The sequence below is a fragment of the Hylobates moloch genome, unplaced genomic scaffold (assembly GCF_009828535.3).
Source record: "Hylobates moloch isolate HMO894 unplaced genomic scaffold, HMol_V3 SCAFFOLD_14, whole genome shotgun sequence".
Taxonomy (NCBI): Eukaryota; Metazoa; Chordata; class Mammalia; order Primates; family Hylobatidae; genus Hylobates; species Hylobates moloch.
In genome coordinates, this window is record NW_026652289.1 from 86157209 (window position 1) to 86177077 (window position 19869).

The following is a 19869-nucleotide window of genomic DNA, read 5'->3' on the forward strand; positions in this document are numbered from 1 at the left end:
AATATGGACAAATTTAGTAAAAAGATTCTTAAGCTGACAGAGAAATCAGTCACCAAGTAGGCAACTGCTTAATGGAATAGTTACATACATACACATAAACACACACACCCACACACATAAACACAAAGTCTAGTCCTACTAATTCTGTATTTACATAGAGTCATTTAACATCAGTCAAAACCCCTTAAGCACTGCATGAAAATATATTCTACTCTTTCTTGGCCATAAATCTACTAAGATTTAATTTCATGAAAAAGTATGGCAAAAGATGAAAGCATATCCTCCTCCCTCAACTAAGTATCTTTTTAACCCCTTACATGGCCTTAGCTGAACTTTTCTGATTGTCACAGTTCAAATTTAGCAGGCTTCTTTACTGACACTGTAGTTCTGGCAAAGATACCATACATCTGAAATATCCCAGTATCAAAAGATCATTTTGTGCAACTAGTTCTTTCCCCTCACGATTCCCCTATCCAGGCCAAATCTGATGCGTCAACTACGGAAAGATGAGGAAATTAGGAGGAAGAAACATTTCATAATTAACATTCTCAAAGCAACAACAGTCAAGTGTAAAAGGTGGATTCGGAACCCAGTATAAAACAGCAAGATATCTGCGAATACCAAGGGTTAAAACATGAATGTTTGAGCCCATACCTATGCAGTTAGGAATGCAGGGCTTCAAAATCCAGATTAGGTGAGGATTGGCCTGAATATATAAAAATAATTGCAGGGGATTCCAATAAATGGGATTTATAGTATCTGTAAGAAATAACGCAATCTCCCAGATATTCCTATCCTAACTATACATTTCCTAATAAGAACCTAGACATTGCTGAGGTCATATGGGAAACACCACCTTCCCTAAAATAAACAATGTGGTCATGTTACAGCTTCCCCCTGGGTTCTCAAGAGATTAATGGTATGTGGAATTAGAAGATTCAAACAAGTCTACATTTCCATCTTGTAAACACAAAAATAATAAAGTTAAAATATCTTTTAATTGACTAATTGATCTCAATGTAATTAAAGAGCTATATGTATTTTGAAAACTACTGAGTCAAGTCCTCTCTTCCAGTCCCCTCTTTTATGAGATCTGGTGCTCAAAAGGCTCCAAGGCCAGGCTGGATTTATGTCTCTGTTTGGTCATTCACTAGCTGAGAAATCTTGGGCAAGTTACTTAACCTCTCCGAGTCTCAGTTTCCTTATAGTTCTAGTAGAACTAGGATAATAGTACCTATTCCAGAGAGCTGTCATGGATGAACAAGCTAACATCTAAATATCTCAGAACAGTGCCTGACATATAATGTGCTCACAAATGGCTGGGTATGGTGGCTAACGCCTGTAATCCCAGCACTTTGGGAGGCCAAGGCGGGTGGATCACTTGAGGCCAGGAGTTCGAGACCAGCCTGGCCAACACGGTGAAACCCCATCCCTACTAAAAATACAAAACTTCGCCAGGGGCGGTGGCACACGCCTGTAATCCCAGCTACCTGGGAGGCTGAGGCATGAGAATCACTTGAACCTGGGAGATGGACGTTGCAGTGAGTCAAGAAGGGGCCACTGCACTCCAGCCTGGGCAACAGAGCAAGACTCTGTCTCAAAAACAATGGCAGCAGCAGCAACAACAACAACAAATGGAAGCTATTATTAATACTCATGGCCCAAAATCCAAACCTGCCCTCTCAATCTTCTTATGCATATTATTTTACCTCTCATAGCACACTAATCTCTTGTAAATTTTTTCAGCACCCTACCTGGGTCCCTCATACAGTCTTGGAAGTGTAGTTAGTGAGCACCTGACACAATGCTTTAAAAACGGCAGGGGCCCAAATTTGCTGAACACATCTGTCATTATTATGACATTAAGATACACATGCAATACGAATTCCAAAAAATAAAACAAAAACATACCATATTTCGCCAAACTTCTGAGGAGCTGGTGAATTCTAAAATCAGGCTCTTACAGATTTTTAACCTAAAATATAAAACACCTCACTCAATTCTTTTTACATAAACAACTGGATAAACTTTCCAAAAAAAAAAAGGTACTAAATTTCATCATAAAGGCAAATTTATTTTCTATAATAATTATGAACATCCAAAAACATATCAAGAAACAAATTACTCTACTGCTGTTGCCAGGATGAGGAAAGCATAGGTAGGCAAGCCCTGTGGCCTGAGTGCTTTCAGCAGGCAAAGCCATATTTCCCATATTCATCCATAAAGCTTAGTGCCTTCTATTTATTTACTCTATCCTCCCTCCAAAAGGGCTAAACACATATGGAAACTATTTGACTATATCCCTCTAATCCCTTCAAATACCTATAGCAATTTTGTTTTTAATTAAATTCTATATGCTAAGCATCGGCTATGTTAGGTACAAATCTGGGCATCTACCACTTTGAGCAGCAGCCTTGCGCCGACCCTCTGACCCTTGAGTCTCCAATGTCAGGTTATTGTAGTAGAGAAAATGCATTAAAAAGTTATAGTATAATGCCTACCTGGCACAAAACAGGACTTCAATATACTATGATAATTATAATTTATTAAATCAGCCACTTAATATATATCAAAACTTAACTCTTAAAAAAAAAATCCTGAAGCTTAAAGCAAGCCCCTAAATTATCACTGTAAATTCTTAAGTTGTTTGTATACAATCAGAACATTCCTCAATGGAACAAAAATAAAGTCCTTTAATGTACTGTATTACATATAAAGAAAGCAAATTTCAAAGATTAAGAAACCTATCCAGTGTCCTAAAGGTTGATAGTAGAAAGTGAATACACTGCATATAAACATTTTGAAATAAAATTAACCAACTTTTAAGGTTTTAGAGACTGAGTTACAAACTTCAGTCTATAATAGAATTACCTGGGGAAATCTAAAAATACAACTACTTGGGTCCTACTCACAAAGATTTTCATTCAGTGCATGAAGTAGGGGTTCATGAATTTAAAAAAAATTTTTTTTGAGACCCACCCAAGAATGCAGAAATGAATTTGCATTTTAACACATACTTCACATGACACACAGATCTCATTTTAAGAAGCCCTGCCTTCCAAATTACGAGTTAGGAACACATAATCATAGAGGAAATATACCAAATCTATAAAAATACAGAGTAACAAAAACTATAAGCACTACAAATATTAGGCACACTCACTTGCCAATTTAACCATAAGAATCCTAATACCAGACATAGTTCTCTTACTTTATCTCTTCAACAGAGGACTCAGTCTAATAATCTTATAAATAAGTATAGTCTAATAAGAAATGCCTATGTTGATCTATATCTACCTCCCTAAAAATTTTCATTTTATTCATTTCTATTTCTCCTTCACCTCCTTCTAAAGCTGCTTCAAAACTTAATTTCACAAACTGTTTTTTTCTATCACTTTTTATTATAACACCCAACACTTCTGTTCTCCACCCATGTTTATGGTGTCTTATATTTATGGATAATGCTACTTATTAAAACTGTCTAAGTTTTGTCCGTTTACACATTTCACAATTAAAGGACTACTCCAAGAATTTTCCTAAGTCCTCCTGCTTTAGGCTCTCCTCATTCCAGTCCATTCTGCAGTTAAGACTTAAAAAGTTTTAAATACTGCTTTCAAATAATACTTGCAACATAATTCCCTCAACTCCATTATCTCCTCAGAGTACCATCTCTTTATCCTCTTTCCTTTTGCTGCCAAAAAGACGTGAAAACCACTAGCTCAGCTGCTATTTTTCTATCTACTGAAATTTTTCTTGTAAAGTTCCCATCATTTCTGTATATTCCCAGTGCTTTGGCCCCTCAATCCTACTTAATTTTTGTAGCTTTTAAGACTGCTAATGACTCCTCACCTCCTCTGGCTTCCCTAATGTTGTACCTATTCATTTTCTTCCATCTCTCTAAAGGCAACAAGGTCTTCTGCTAGTTCATCTTCCTACCTCATACATGGCCTTTCTCCAAGTTTCTGTCAATAGCCACTTTTCTTAACCTAAACCAATTTTCTGCGCAATGTCATCCATTCCCATGGCACCTCTATGCTTACGAACCCCTAACTCTGTATCTTTAAGCCCTTATCTCTGGCATGGTATGCCTGCAACTACATATTACCAACAGTACACATCCATTTGGATGTCTCATTAGCATCTACATTCAACATATCTAATATCAAACTCAATTATTTTCCCAAAGAACTCACTCTGCCTAATCTCACTGTCCTAGTTAAGAACTAAAAAATTTGGTGCCATTCATTACTTTCTTCCCCTCATTTTTATTTGCCCTAACCACTGTGTAGGTTGATACTCGTTCAGCCTTCAAATTCTTCATAATCATTAATTCAAAAACTGTCTACTAGATTTTGAGTGCCTACTAGGTGGATGAAGATGCAGAGGTAGAAAAACTAGACATAATTTCTAGTCCTCATGTGGTGAAGGAAATGGGCACAAATAAAAACCACAATTAATTATGCAATAACAATGCACAGTTAAGTGTTGTGAGGGAGAGATACAGGGGGTTTTAAGTTGTGTATTATAATAAAAAGTCCTTAGTCTGAAGAAAAGGAAAACCATTCTTTATGAGGTACAAGCAAGATTTATAAGACACACTAAGAAAAATCCTGTGAGGTAATGATGGTAGCACTATCAGTCCAGCTGCTAAATTGGAAGATTCTCAGTCATATTCTAAAGAGTCTCTCTCTTTCCCAGTGTATCAGATTGTTTACCAATTGCTACCAATTCATCCTTAGAAATTCCCCTACATTTCTATATTCCCACACTATTCCCCAGTCTTGTTTGATTGCTTTTAGTTGCTTCCAGAATAAAGCCAAAGCTCCCAATCATGACAGATGAGATACTACACAATTTGGTCAAAACCTGCCAGTGCAGCCTCTTCTTCCAGACTAGACCTGACTTCAAGAGAACATGTGTATCATTTGCTTTTATACTTCCAGTGCTTGTAAATGTTTACAGAATAAGCATCTTACAAAAGAGAAAATTTTTCTCTTACGGAACTTGCTTTCATTCCTTTAGCAAATGCAAGGTTAAGATTCAAGGCCGAGCGCGGTGGCTCACGCCTGTAATCCCAGCACTTTGGGAGGCCGAGGCAGGCGGATCACAAGGTCAGGAGATCGAGACCATCCTGGCTAACGCGGTGAAACCCCGTCTCTACTAAAAATACAAAAAATTAGCCGGGCATAGTGGCGGGCGCCTGTAGTCCCAGCTACTCGGGAGGCTGAGGCAGGAGAATGGCGTGAACCCGGGAGGCAGAGCTTGCAGTGAGCCGAGATTGTGCCACTGCACTCCAGCCTGGGCGACAGAGCAAGACTCCGTCTCAAAAAAAACCAAAAAGATTCAAACCCTAATTTGTCTGATTCTAAAGACCATGCTCATTCCCTTGTACCTGCCTTCTAATTTATACTCAAACCCTGTCAATTTCCTTAAAAATATCTCTTACTCCTTTTTTCCTCAAACTTACCAACACTGTCCTACTACAGTGCCCCATTATTTCATCTGGTTTCCCTTTTGCCTTTATCCTCAACTTTGCCACTAGAATTATCTTCCTAAAAACTCAAAGTTAGACCTATCATTCTATATTCAAAAGCTTTCACACTTTCTCATGCCAACAGAATAAATTTCTAACTCCTTCACATTCTATTTGAGGCCCTTGTCATGTGGTCCTGACCCCAGCCATCCCAGCACTACTGCCCACTATATGATACCATCACCAGTTACCAGATCTAGTCCCATCATTTGACTATTGGCTATAATATACTGGATATTTGTGTTTCTGACTTCAATGCTTTTGCTTCTGAGGAGACTTCACTCAGAAATGGTCCTCTATCCATTACTAACCTCTATCCCCCACCCACCTATCATGCCATGTTAAAAACTGGCCTCATTCTAAACACTGTATCTCACAGGGTTATCTAAATTCTTATACATAATCACCATCTCCTTCATGTCTTATATATATTCTTAATACCATAAAATAATTTATTAATTTCTCCTTATATTTATTATGTTATACCTTACATTACAGCTATCTGTATACATTTGTCAGTGCCTCTAGTTGTAAGCTGATTGATGGTAGGGATCATCTCTTCCATATTTTAATTTTCATAATAATGGTGACTATGTTTTCTTGACACCATACCTCCCCTCTACAAGAAAAAAAAAAAAAAAAAGGAATCAGGACCCACGGCCTTTGAGCTAGTTCCAAATGTGACTCATGGATGAACAAAGATACCATTTCTTCCCAAATTAACACAAATATAAGTAAATGCCATTTAAGAAACGTTTTTTCAAAGACTAAATATGTAAGAATAACCAAAACGATTGTTTCTAATAATGTCCCTTTCTCTACCAGATATTAAAACATAACATATTAACTTAAATGGTGTAATTAAAATCAGCACGCCTTAAAAAAACTGAGTATACACTAAATATATGCATATCCTATGACTTAAAAATTTCACTCTTTAAGTATACATCAAACAGAAGTACACATATTCACAAGAAGACAATCACTGAAATGTTTAGAGCAGCAGCAATATTCTTAACAGTTCCAAACCAAAAATGATTAAATGTCCGTAACAGCAGATTAAACTATGGCATATTCTTAAAATGGAATACTATACAGCAACTGTCATAAACCATTACTACAACCAACAATGTGAATAAATCTCACAAATACATTAAAAGAAGTCAGACACAACTAAATGTGCTTGATTCTAGTTAGATAAAGGATGAAAACAGGCAAATCTAATCTATGCTATGAGAAGTCAGGACAGTGGTTACATATGGAAGAAAAGGGGTAGTAACAGAGCACAAGGGGCTATGTAGGAGCTGCTGATGTTGTTTCTTGATCTGAATGCTAGCTAAACATGTGTGCTCAGTGTGTGAAAGTGCAACAAGCTATACACTTTGAAGTGTATAGCTTAAAAGATTCTAAAAAAAAAAAAACCTCATATGGTATTAGCATTAGACAAAGAGGTAAGCACAACAGAAAGTTAATTTCAGAGAAAGATCCAAAAGTATCTGACAATTGCTCCTTCTCAAACGAGAATTTTCAGACCTTGGAAAACAGGCAGCACAGGACTATAATACATGAAAGGACAAAAACAAAGGAGGTGAGCCATCCACTGCTTGGATGTCTGCCTAGAGGTAATTTCCAACCTGCAGTCAATGGAGGGGAAATCCAATGAGAAGACAGCAATTTTACTGAGGTCAGAATCAAGAGATCAGAGCTGAGGAAGCTGAAGTGGGTAAAATTTATGACAAGTGCCAGACAAGTGCTTGTCTGAGAAGGCAGAGAAATGGCTTCAGAAATCTACCATTTGAGAGTCTACTGCTGAGTACTAACTGTACACGATTAAGGTAAGTGGCTCCATGAAGCCAGGGACAGAGGGGCATTAAGCTGAAATATTCCCAGTGCTTATAAAGGACTGGGAGACTCCTAAAATTCCCTCTAACCTGAGTGAAGAGAACACGGTGACACTGGGAGCATTTAGTAAAGACTCAGAAGGATCATGCCTTAGGTAGGAGCTACTACCATTAAAACAAAGCCTTCTCTAGACAAACTCCAATGTAGCCCTGAAGAGATAAAACTGACCAGCAAGTTATTTAGCTGGCTACAAAACAAAACACTCTAAAAGAAAACAAAATCTAGTCACCCAACAACAAAATATTACAATGTCCAGCATCTAATCTTAAAAAATCATTAAATATGTAAAAAACAAAAAATAAAATAAAATAAATACTAGGAAAATACAACCCATAACCAAGAGAAAAAACCAACCAACAAATTCAGAGTGAAAAAATTCAAGAAATCAATAGGTAACCTGATTTTCAGCTATTACAAATATGCTCAAGAATTCAAAAAAATACATGAATAAAGATGAAAACGAATCAAATGGAATTTCTTGAAACACAAAGTGAAATATCTGAAATTATTTAACAAGGCAGGAGAAAAAAACAGTAAAATAGAAGACAAAGCAAACTGAAGCATAGGGAAATAAAAAGACTGAAAAATAATGAATACGATGTAAATGACCTGTGGATAATACCAGTCTAACATATGCGTAACTGGAGTCCCAGAAAAAGAGGAAATGATGAAAGAGGAGTAGAGATGGTAAAAAAAATATGTAGAAGAAACAATGGCAACAATCTTCCACATTTAAGGAAAACCATAAAAGTACAGATTCAAAAAGGAAAAAACAACTCTCAGCATGGTGATCATCAAAAATGAAAAGCGACAAGAAAAAATCTTAAAAGCAGCTAGGGAAAAAAGATTTAGTATAAGGAAGAAAAGATAATTAGCATTATGCAGCACTGAACAACATGGATACATTCTGAGAAATGTATCATTAGGTGGCATCATTAGGTGATTCTGTCATTGTGCAAACATCATAGAACGTACTTACACAAATCTAGATTAGATGGTATAGCTTACTACAGAACTAGGATATATGGTATAGCCCAGATGCTCCTAGGTTATAAAGCTGTACAGCATGTTACTGTACTGAATACTGTAAGCAACTGTAACAAAGTGTAAGTATTTACATATCTAAACCTAGAAAAGGTACAGTGAAAATGTGGTGGTATAATCTTAAATGACTACTGTCAACTATGATCTCTTGTTGACTGAAATGTCAGCATGTGGCACATGACTGTATAACCAGACTTCTCATCAAAAACAAATGCTGAAAGAAAAACACATCAACTAACCAAGAGAAAAGAAACATATATGTCCACACAGAGTTTTTTTTTAAACAAATGTTCATTGTACCTTTATTTATAATAGCTAGGAACTGAAAACAGCCCAGGTGTCCCTTAATAGATGAAGTCACAAACCACTGAAACATTCAACAATATGGATGAATCTCAAAAACATTATGTTGAGCAAAAAGAAATTTTTTACAACACGTAAGTATTGTATGACTACTCACATAATGTTCTAAGCAAGCTAAACTAAGATGAAAACAATCTGAACAATGTTAGGTTCTAGGGGTGGTGTGGGTGGAAGGAATAACTAGGAAGAGGTGTAGGTTCTATACCCTGATAGCACTTTCTGGCAAAGGTGTATACATTTGTCACAGCTCATGAAATGGTATATGTGGTCAACTGTATTTTCCAAAGATGGTCACAATAGAAGCCATTCCACATGCTCTTAACAATGTAACACTGTCATTTTTTCATCAGGTGGTGGAGTCTATGGCCCTTCTCCTGGAATCTGAGTGAAATCAGTGAGTCTTTCAATCCAAAGACTACAGTCGTACCTCAACTATCTTCAGAAGACTGGTTCCAGGACTCCCATGGATCCCAAAATCCAAGGATGCTTCAAATCCCTTATATAAAATGGCATGGTATTTGTATATAACCTACATGCATCTTCAAATATGTTAAACCATCTCTAGATTACTTATAATACCAAATACAATGTAAATGCTATGTAAACAGTTCTTACAATGTATTGTCAAAGACAAGCTCTCCTTGCCAATCCCTGACCAAATGAGAGATTCATGAGCAAAATAAATAGTTGCTGCTATTTAAGGCACTAAGTTTGGGGCGATGTATTACACAGCAATAAATAACTGGAACAGCATAGTAAATTCTAGTTAAAAATACTAAACTACTAAGTTTTAGTTAACATACATGCTGAAGTTAAGGGTGTGGTATACTAACATCTGCAACTTACTTTGAAAAGCATAAAAAAAGATACTAGAAGAAGAGAGGATGGCTAGATGGACAAGATAGAAGACAAAAACAAATATAACAAAATGTTAGCTGTGAAATTATATGCTACAATTATTTGAAAGTCTGTGTGGTTTGAAAATTTGTACAATAAAATGAAGAGTGAAATAAAGACATTTCCATACAAATAAAAGCTGAAAGATTTTGTAGCCAGTAGACCTACACTTTAGAAATGTTTAAGAAATTTTTTCAAGCAGAAGGAAAATAACACCAGCAAGAAACTTGGATCTACAAAAAGGAATCTCCACAAAGGAAAAGAAATAAAAATGGTAAATATGAGGGTAAATATAAAGGAATGTTATTCTTAGTTTTTAAGTTTCTTTGTAAGACAACTGGCCTTTCAAAGAAATAGTTTCAAACGCTGCTGTGGAATCTCTAACACATATAGAAGTAAAATGTTAAGATCACAATACCAAAAAGAATGAGGGAGAGTAAATGGATGTATACTATTCCAAAATTCTTACATTATACATTAAGAGGAATAATATTTTTGAAGGTAGACTGAGATAAGTTAAAGGTGCATATTGTAAATCCTAGAAGTATCACTGGGGGAAAAAAACAGAGGGACAAGCTAATAATGGAGACAATACAAAATTCCAAAAATGCTCCATTAACCGAAAAGAAGGCAGAAAAGGAAGAAAATATTAGACAAATAGAAAACAAATAGTGTCTTAAACACAACTATATTGCCAACTGCAATAAATGTAAATGGACTTAATCAAATTAAAAAGCAAAGATCATAAAAAATCAATCTGAAAGCAAGATGCAACTATATGCTATCTAAAAGACATTAAATGACCAATAAGTTGAAAATAAAAACACAGCAAAATGATATAATGTGCAAAAATTAATCATAAGAGAGGAATAGATACACTAATATCAAAGTAGACTTTAGATAAGGAACATTACCAGAGACAAACAGAGACATTTCATAATGATAAAGACATCAATTAATCAAGGAGATCTAACAGTCCTAAATGTGAACACACCTAAGGACACAGCTTTAAAGATTTCGCTTCATAGCTGGGCATGGTGGCGGGCGCCTGTAGTCCCAGCTACTCAGAGAGGCTGAGGCAGGAGAACGGCGTGAACCCGGGAGGCGGAGCTTGCAGTGAGCCAAGATTGCGCCACTGCACTCCAGTTTGGGCGACTCCGTCTCAAAAAAAAAAAAAAAAGATTTTGCTTCAAAGCATATGAAGAAAAAATGAACAGAGCAGAAGGAAGATGAACTCAAAATTATAGCTGAAGATTTCAACATTCCTCTCTTGGTAATTAGTAAGTGGACAGAAAATCAGTAAAGATACAGAAGAAATACATTTATCTATCTGACAAAGAACATACGTTCTGAAAAGAATGTGAAAATATTTGAACAGACACACAAAAGAAGAAAACTTCTCAATGGCAGTCAGGAAGAAAATGTAAATTAAGACCATAATGACTTTTTACACCCATTAGAATGGCAATTATTTTAAATAAAAAAACAAACTACCAAGCATTAGAAAAGATGTAGAGAAACTGGAACCCTTATTCACTGCTGGTGGGAATGTAAAATGGTGCAGTCACTGTGGAAAACAGTATGGCAGTCTCTAAAAAAATTAAACATGCAATTTACCATATGACCCAGCAATTCCACTCCTAAGTACATAACCAAAAGAATTAAAAGAAGGGACTCAAACAGATACTTACATACCAATGTTCACAGCAGCATCATTCACATAGTTAAAAGTCACAAAGAGCCCAAATATCCACTGACAAATAAATAAATAAAACAAAAAGTGATATATGCACACAATGAAATATTACTCAACCGTAAAGAATCAAATTTGGATACATGCTACAACATGAATGAACTTTGAGGACTGATACGGTTTGAATATTTGTCCTGCCCAAATCTCATGTTAAAATATAATCCCCAATGTTGGGGGTGGGGCCTGGTGGGAGGTAACTGGGTCATGGGAGCAATCTCTCATAGCTTGGTGCTGTCCTTGGGATACAGAGTGAGTTCTCAGGAGATGTGGTTGTTTAAAAAGGGTGTGCCACTTCCCCACCCTCTCTCTTGCTCCTGCTCTCGCCATATGACATGCCTGCTCCCCCTTTGCCTTCCACCATGAGTAAACTCACCATGAGGGCTCCCCAGAAGCAGAGCAGATGGTGGCGCCATGCTTGTACAGCCTGCAGCACCAGGGGCCAAATAAACTTCTTTTCTTTTTAAATTACCCAGTCTCAGATACTCGTTTAAGGCAACGCAAGAATGGCCTAACACAAGGACATTATTATTATTAAATGAAATGTGCCAGACACAAAAGGACAAAAATCGTATGATTCCACTTATATGAAGCACCTGGAAGAGTCAAATTCACATATAAAATAGAACAGTGATTACTAGCAGTTGGGGAGAGTAGGCAATGAAGAGTTACTGTTTAATGGATAGAGTTTCAGACTGAGAGGATGAAAAAGTTTCAGGGATGGATAGTGGTGATGGCTGCAGAATAATGTGAATGTACTTTATGTCACTGAACTGTACACTTAAAAATAGTTAAAATGGTAAATTTGATGTTGTGTATTTTAGTACCATTTAAAAAAAAAACCACTGCAATGGGATACCACTACACACCTCTCAGAACGTGTGCAATTAAAGTCTGAGAACATCAAATGCTGACATTTGGAGAACTGGAACTCTCATACACTGCTGATGGGAATGTAAAGTAGTATAATCATCTGGAAAATAGTTTGGCAGTTCCTTATACATTTAAACATAAACTTACCATGTGACCCAGTAATTCCAATTTAAGGTATTTGCCCTAGAAAAATGAAAACATATGTTCACACAAAGACATGCACACAAAACAGTACCTTTATTCGCACAGCCTAAAACTGAAAACAATTTAAATGTTCACCAGAAAATGAATGAACTGTGGTGTACTCACATTGTATTTAAAAAAAACAAAACGAACAAACAAAAATCTGTGACAAACACAAATTGGATGGATCTCAAAAACATGCCAAGTGAAAGAAACCAGACATGGAAGAGTATATGTTACTTGATTCTGTGGATGTGCAATTCTAGAGTAGGAAAACTAATAAACAGATCAGTGGTTGCCTGGGGCCGAGAGAGAAATGACTACAGACAGGAAGGAACTTTTTGGAGGTAATTCAATTGTTCTAAAGCTTGATTGTAGTAGCAGTGATAGTGTATATATTTATCAAAATCAATAAAACTATACAGTTAAAATGGGTGCATTTCATTGTGTATCAATTATACCTCAATAAACTTGATTTTTTTCAAAGTTTGTGAGAACTTAATGTAGAAAAAGGTGGCATTTTCAGTGGAGAAAGGATGCCTCACAAGACAATCAGCTACCCAAGTGGAAGAAAATAAAAGGTAGATATAATTCCCAAAACATGACAAATGCAATCCAGATCTAAACCATATCATACCATATCCAAAAATATGCTGAATGCTCAGATCTAACTTTGTAAATTAAAGTCTATACAAAAGTATCAGAAGAAAATACAAGAGATTGGCTAGGTATAGTAGTTCATACCTGTAATCCCAGCACTTTGAGAAGCTGAGGTGGGAGGATAGCTTGAGGCCAGAAGTTCCAGACCAGTCTGGGCAACACAGTGAGATACGTTCTCTACAAAAAAACCAACCAACCAACCAAAAAAAACCCAACTAGCTATAGTGGCACATGCCTGTAATCTTAGCTACTTGGGAAGCTGAGGCAGGAGGATCACTTGAGCCCAGGAGTTTGAGGTTACAGGGAGCTATGGTTGTTCCAGCCTGGGTGACAGAGTGAGATCCTATCTCTAAAAAGTTTTTGTAATATATATATGAGATCATATTTATATCATCTTTGTTAGCATGCTGAAAGCCAGAAGCCATAAAAGATGGACAGATTTGCCTACATAAAAACTTTAAAATTTCACATGACTAGATACTATAAAATTAAAGGTAGGTAGAGATAATATTTGCAAATTATAATAAAGAATTAAATGATATACAAAGAATGCTTACAAATTTAAAAAACAACCACAATATAAATGGGCCATAAAACCAGGCGATTTCCCAGGTTATTTATAAAGATTTAAACAGATTTTATATATACATGAATCAAAACAAGGTAAATGAGCAGTCCCTAAAGTATTTTAAGGAATGAAACTTGCTAAAATTATTTTTTAAAAGGTAATTGGCAAAATCTATCAAATTTTTAGATTGACATGGTCTAATGGCCTGACATCTTATTTGTAGGAATCTACCTTACAGAAAAAATAACAGGTACCATCACTGCAAAAGCAAATATTGAAAACAACCTAATTTCCAAAACAGGCAAAGGGTTTCATAACATATCATGAACTCTCAGAGTTAATTCCTAGTTCAGTTCTAAAGATTGAGAGAACACATCCGATTTAGAGTATTCCATCTCAGGTTTCTCAAGGACAATTTTTCATTAAGGCCTAATTTATTATATTTTAAAACATGCTTTTGCTTCCTATCTCTTTTCTGTTTTTCCTCTTTTCCCCCCACAAGCTTATATGGTAAAATTACCTGCAGTTAAGTGGGCATGTGATATGATGCCCAGATTTAATGCAATAATTTATAAGAATTATCCAACTCCATTCTCTCAGCTGCTCTGGTCAAAAAACTTTGGCATCATCTTTTACTCCTCCCTTTATTTCCCACTTTCATCTGGTCTACTACCAAATCCTATGGACTCTATTTCAACATATATCAAGAATTCAACCACTTCTCACCACCCTCACTGTGACCACTATGTCCATTTCAGCCACGTCTTAATCTGTACTAATCATCTACCAATTGGTCTGTTTCTGCCCTTGTCCCCTTTTTCCGTCTATGCTTAACACAGCAACCAGAGTGATCTTGCTAAACATAAGTCATACTTTTTCAATACTCTGCTCAAAGACTTCCAATAGCTTCCCATCTCACTCACCGGTAAAAATCAAACACCTTATTATGATCAAAATATCTGTACCCTCCATTGTCTCTATTTCCCATCATTTACTTTTCTAAAGCTACAGTGGCCACACCTCGAGTTCTTCAAACACATCAGGCACTTTCACTTTGGGGTTTCCCTATTCACTACACTCTCTGACTGAAATGCTCTTCCCCCAAATATCCACATGGCTAGCTCTCTGATCTCCTTCAGTTCTTCACCCAAGTTACCATTTCAGTGAAGTTTTCTCTACCTACCCTATCTAAAATTTCCCATTATCCTTTTCACCCACAAACACTTTTCTTATTTGTTTCTTCTCCTTAGCACTATGTAACATATATTTTACCTATCTTTATGATCTCTCTTTTTAGGATTTAAGTGCCATGAAAGCAAAGGATTGAGTGGGTTTTATACACGGCTGTCTCCACCAGCACCTAGAAAAAAAGGCCCACTACACAGTAGGTGTTCAAGAAATGTTTACTAAGTGAATCAGATGGATGTGTATGTAGCCAACCATTTGAAAGATTCCTATAACACAGTTAAGAGAAAAAAAAAATTATATGAAATACAAGTTTCAGTACACAAAAATCTATGCACAAGGAATTAACCTGAAATGAAATTTTAAAAAATTCAATTTGCAATACCATCAAAACATAAAATTCTTAGAAATAAATGTTTAAAGTAATAAGTACAAGACCTGTATACTGAAAACTACAAAACATGAAAGAAATTAAAGAACACCTTAATAAATGGAAAGATATCCCATGCTCATGAATGAGAAGACAGTATTAAGGTAGCAATACTTCCCAAATAGACTACAGATTCAACACAAATCCAAGTCCTATCAAAATCCCAGTTACATTTTTTTGCAAGCTAACCCTAAAATTCTGTGGAACTTTGAGAAACCCAGAGACCCAAAACAATTTTGAAAAATAAGTTAGAACACTCACATTTCCTGGTTTCAAGACTTACTACAAAGCTACAGTAATCAAGAGTGTGTGTTACCAAAAAAACAGACATACATGTCAATGAACATACCTTGAAAATACCATGGTAAGTAAAAGAACCCGCACACAAAAGGACACATACTGTATGATTCCCATTTATATGAAATGTCCAGAATAAATAAATTCATAGAGACAAAGCAGATTAGCGGTTTCCAGGGGCCAGGAAAGGGAAGAATGGGGAATGGCTGCTAACAGGTTAGGATTTATTTTGGGGATGATGAAAAGGTTCTAAAATTCGATAGTGGTGATGGCTGCAGAACTGTGAATATACTAAAAACTTTAAAAGGGTGAATTTTACAGTATGTGAATTATCTGAATAAAGCTATTAATAGTTTTCAAAGTTAGAGAATATGTTTGGTAGGGTTTTTTTTAAAACACCGCCTCCCCAAAAGGAAAAAAGCTGTATGTGTATCAGTACTTTTACAGCTATCTTACATTTTATATTTGATTGGTAATTTCCTTCCAGGCATTTTTGCATTTTTTCCCCCTACATTTAAACACATTTAACAACTGTTAAGTTTTAGAATTGGCTATGAAGCGAAGAGAAACCTTTCATTTCTTCTTATACTTAAAAAAAAAAAAAAAAAGCTTTTTGTTTTTCCTTTCTATATTTCCTCATCCTCAAAAGTAGATTCTACACACCAAAATTTGAGGGATGGTGGGGCAACTACCACAAAATACAAAAGGCTCTCTTCTGGAAATGTAAAAATGTTAGAATTCCTAGGAACTTTTCATGATTTATGGGCCTAACCTAATATTTAAAACTGAGCCCATGCTGGTAAATCTGGGCTATACAGTCATACATAAAACTCTGGTATCACAACACATCCACTGTGCACTGGAAGAGTACTGTAATCTCCTAATGTGCACCTTGGCTCTCCCCTCCCTTGGGTTCTTTGAAATTTTTTTTTTAAATAAGGTATGTTTATTTCTTATTTACCTACTAACTACAGAAGGTAGACTCACGATGTGCCAATATTAAAATGTTATCATTCCCCATTAAAATACATTTACTTAAGTGTTTTATTACATGACTTACCAGCAATGGAAGAATCTCATCTGAGAGTAGTTCTCAACTGTCATCTATGAAAATCTTTAGAAATACCAAATCATCAGAATTACTTTAATTTCCTGGCTTTTAATCATAAAGCATTCCTACTGGTCAACAATTCTACAATCTGAAAACAGAGACATCTGTACCATATAGTCCCAATGATTTATTATTCTGAAATTTTCCTCTGGGTTATTTTTACACTGTAATTAGAGTTCAAACTTCCATAGTGCCTAGCCTAAAATTAAACCTAGAATTATGCCAATTTATGCCTACTATATATGCACACACAAAAGACTTATAATGCAATATACTAAGAACTAAAGGTAGGTGGGCTTTTCCTTGAAGGAATCATAGCTACATTATTTTCAAGTTTAATCTGTTACATTCATCTGCCTATCAAATAAATGTAGCACTTAAACTCATAAAACAAAATCTGATTTAGTAACAAAAAAATCATTAGCTTCTAATTTAACTTCAAAATGCTTTTCAAAAAATCTACCCCATCTAATTCTAAGTGAACCAGACCACACTTGATAGAAAACTGTTGTTCTAAAAACCATACGTACTTAACATAAACAGTAAACATATGAGAACAGTTAGTCTTCTATTAATGTCTTACAAAATACTTCAATGTGGCTGGTTATAAATTTTTTTTTTTTTTTTTTTTAAGGGGCAGGGTCTGTCACCATGGCTGGAGTGCGCCAGTGTGATAACAGCTCACTGCAGCCTGGAACTCCAGGGTTCCAGCAATCCCCCCACCTCAGCCTCCCGAGCTGGGCTAATTTTATTTTTCATAGGGATAAGGTCTCACTTTGTTGCCCAGGCTGGTCTCCAATTCCTGGCCTCAGGAGATTCTCTCACCTCTGCCTTACATTTCCTTTTGAGCTGTTATTATCAACTGGAGTAACATTTCTAGTTGGGGGAAAAAAGAACTGATCCTTATCAATCTGTAGATGAACACTTACGCATTCAGCACTTACAAATAACTGAATGTGGGCATGAAAAAAAGAATGACAGATGATAAACATTTACTATTCTCAAAATAAATTACCTAATCTCAGTTGAGATAAACACGACTCAGAATTCAATTAACAGTATAATATAAAGAAGCCCCAAACCAATGAGTGCAAAAAGAAAGACTCTCAAGGAAGACTTCCCTGAGTAATATTTAGGTTGAGCCCTATAAGACAGAAGGAAGATGGATAACTCAAGAAACTAAAAGCAGCCTGTATGGTAAGATGGCACTGACCAAAGGGGAGTGTACAGGAAGGTAAGGCTCAGAAAGTAGACAGAATCCTATCAAAGAAAAATTTTAAATAGAAGGCACTCTTCTATTTCAAAATAACTGTTATTTGTTCACAATAATACAAAGGAATTATAAACTATTAAAACTAACAAACCAAAGTGGGCAACATAGCAAGACCCTATCTCTACAAAAAAAAAAAAAAAGCCCCACAAAACTTAGCAGGGCCTGGAGGTGCCTGCCTGCAGTCCCAGCTACTTGGGAGGCTGAGACAAGACTATCGCTTGAGGCCAGGGGGTTCAAGGATGCAGGGAGCTATGATCATGGCACTGCACTCCAGCCTGGGGAAGAGAGGGAGACCCTGTCTCCTGGGAAAAAAACAACAAAAAAAAAGTGGGTGGGTGGGGTGGGGAGAATTCAATAAATTAGGATGAACAGACTTTAAAATGTAGTTTATACACACAATGGAAGACTACTCAGCTATAAAAATAAGAATAAAACCCTATAATTTGCAGGAACATGGATGGAACAAGAAGCCATTATGTTAAGTGAAATAAGCCAAACACAGAAAGACAAATACCACATGTTCTCACTCATACATGGGCTAAAAAAGTATATCTCAAGAAGATAAGCGTAGACTGGTGGTTACTAGCAGCCAAAGTGGGGAGTGAGAGGACAAAGGCAGAAGAATATAATTGTATTTATTATTGCTGAGCTGTACACTTAAAAAACTGTACACTAAAAAAATCATTAAAAATGAACTGTACACTTAAAAAAGATGGTAAATTATGTATGTATATTTAACCTCAATAAAAATTCAATATTCAATAATTAATGCTGGAACGACTAGCTTTTCATATTTAAAATAAAAAATCCTAACTCCATTCAGATGAACCTAAATGCAAATGACAAAGAGTAACAAAAAATCCTCAACTATTAGCAGACAATATAAAAAGAGGATTTCTTTTTTTTTTTTTTTTTTTTTTAGACGGAGTCTCGCTCTGTCGCCCAGGCTGGAGTGCAGTGGCGCAGTCTTGGCTCACTGCAAGCTCCTCCTCCCGGGTTCACGCCATTCTCCTGCCTCAGCCTCTCCGAGTAGCTGGGACTACAGGCGCCCGCCACCACGCCCGGCTAATTTTTTTTTGTATTTTTAGTAGAGACGGGGTTTCACCGTGGTCTCGATCTCCTGACCTCGTGATCCGCCAAAAAGAGGATTTCTTAAACAAAAAGCACAAATCATAAAGAAAAAGACATGATTTTTACATCAAAAATTAAGACTCATACTACCAGAGAATACTACAATGGGCAGGATTTTATATTTTATTCTTATTCTGGTAAGTTTATTTGGCTGCACTGTAAAGTAAGAAGGTTGGATGAAATGATCTTCATGGTCCTTTTCAACATAAACGTTGTATGATAGTGTGCCTTTCCTTTAAAAACATTTATTTTTGAGATATTTAAAACATACAGAAAATAATAAATTTCCTATCCTTTTACCTACCATTCAGAATAATCAAACAACTATAAATTAAAATGAGATAGCATTTCACACGCCTCAAATTAGTAACTAGTTTAAAATCTGACAATCCCAAGTATGGGTGAGGATGCTAGAAATGCCCACATAATGCTGATAAAGTATACGTGGGCATATCCATTTAAGAAAAGAATTTACCAATATCTAGTAACCAGCAATTTCACTTCTACGGTTTTTCCCAAAACACCTGCACATACACTCATGTAAAAATAAACACTGTAGCATTATTTATAATAGCAAAAACAAAACAACTCAAAATATCCATCAATAGTGGGATACATACATTTTATCTATGCATAAAATGAAGTGCCATACAGCAGTGAAACTGAATA

The 19869-nt window shown here is 35.9% G+C and overlaps 1 protein-coding gene and 1 long non-coding RNA gene across 19 annotated transcripts in view; one reads left to right on the forward strand and one right to left on the reverse strand.

The window, feature by feature from the left end:
- The window catches only part of LOC131380643 (uncharacterized), a 139108-nt gene extending 129728 nt beyond the window's left edge, over positions 1-9380 (forward strand). For all 9 annotated transcript variants that reach the window (XR_009209897.1, XR_009209896.1, XR_009209898.1 and 6 more), the window contains one exon: positions 9193-9380. This is a non-coding gene — a long non-coding RNA (uncharacterized LOC131380643). The remainder of the gene's footprint in view (positions 1-9192) is intronic.
- UBE3A (ubiquitin protein ligase E3A) overlaps positions 1-19869 on the reverse strand; it is a 101600-nt gene that overhangs the window by 72473 nt on the left and 9258 nt on the right. For 6 of the 10 annotated variants that reach the window (XM_058428076.1, XM_058428075.1, XM_058428074.1 and 3 more), the window contains exon 1: positions 1912-9183. The gene's annotated coding sequence lies outside the window, so the exon portion shown is untranslated. Of the gene's footprint in view, positions 1-1911; positions 9185-19869 lie in introns of those variants that run through there. The other 4 variants (XM_058428071.1, XM_058428070.1, XM_032175114.2 and 1 more) reach the window with 4 other exon arrangements.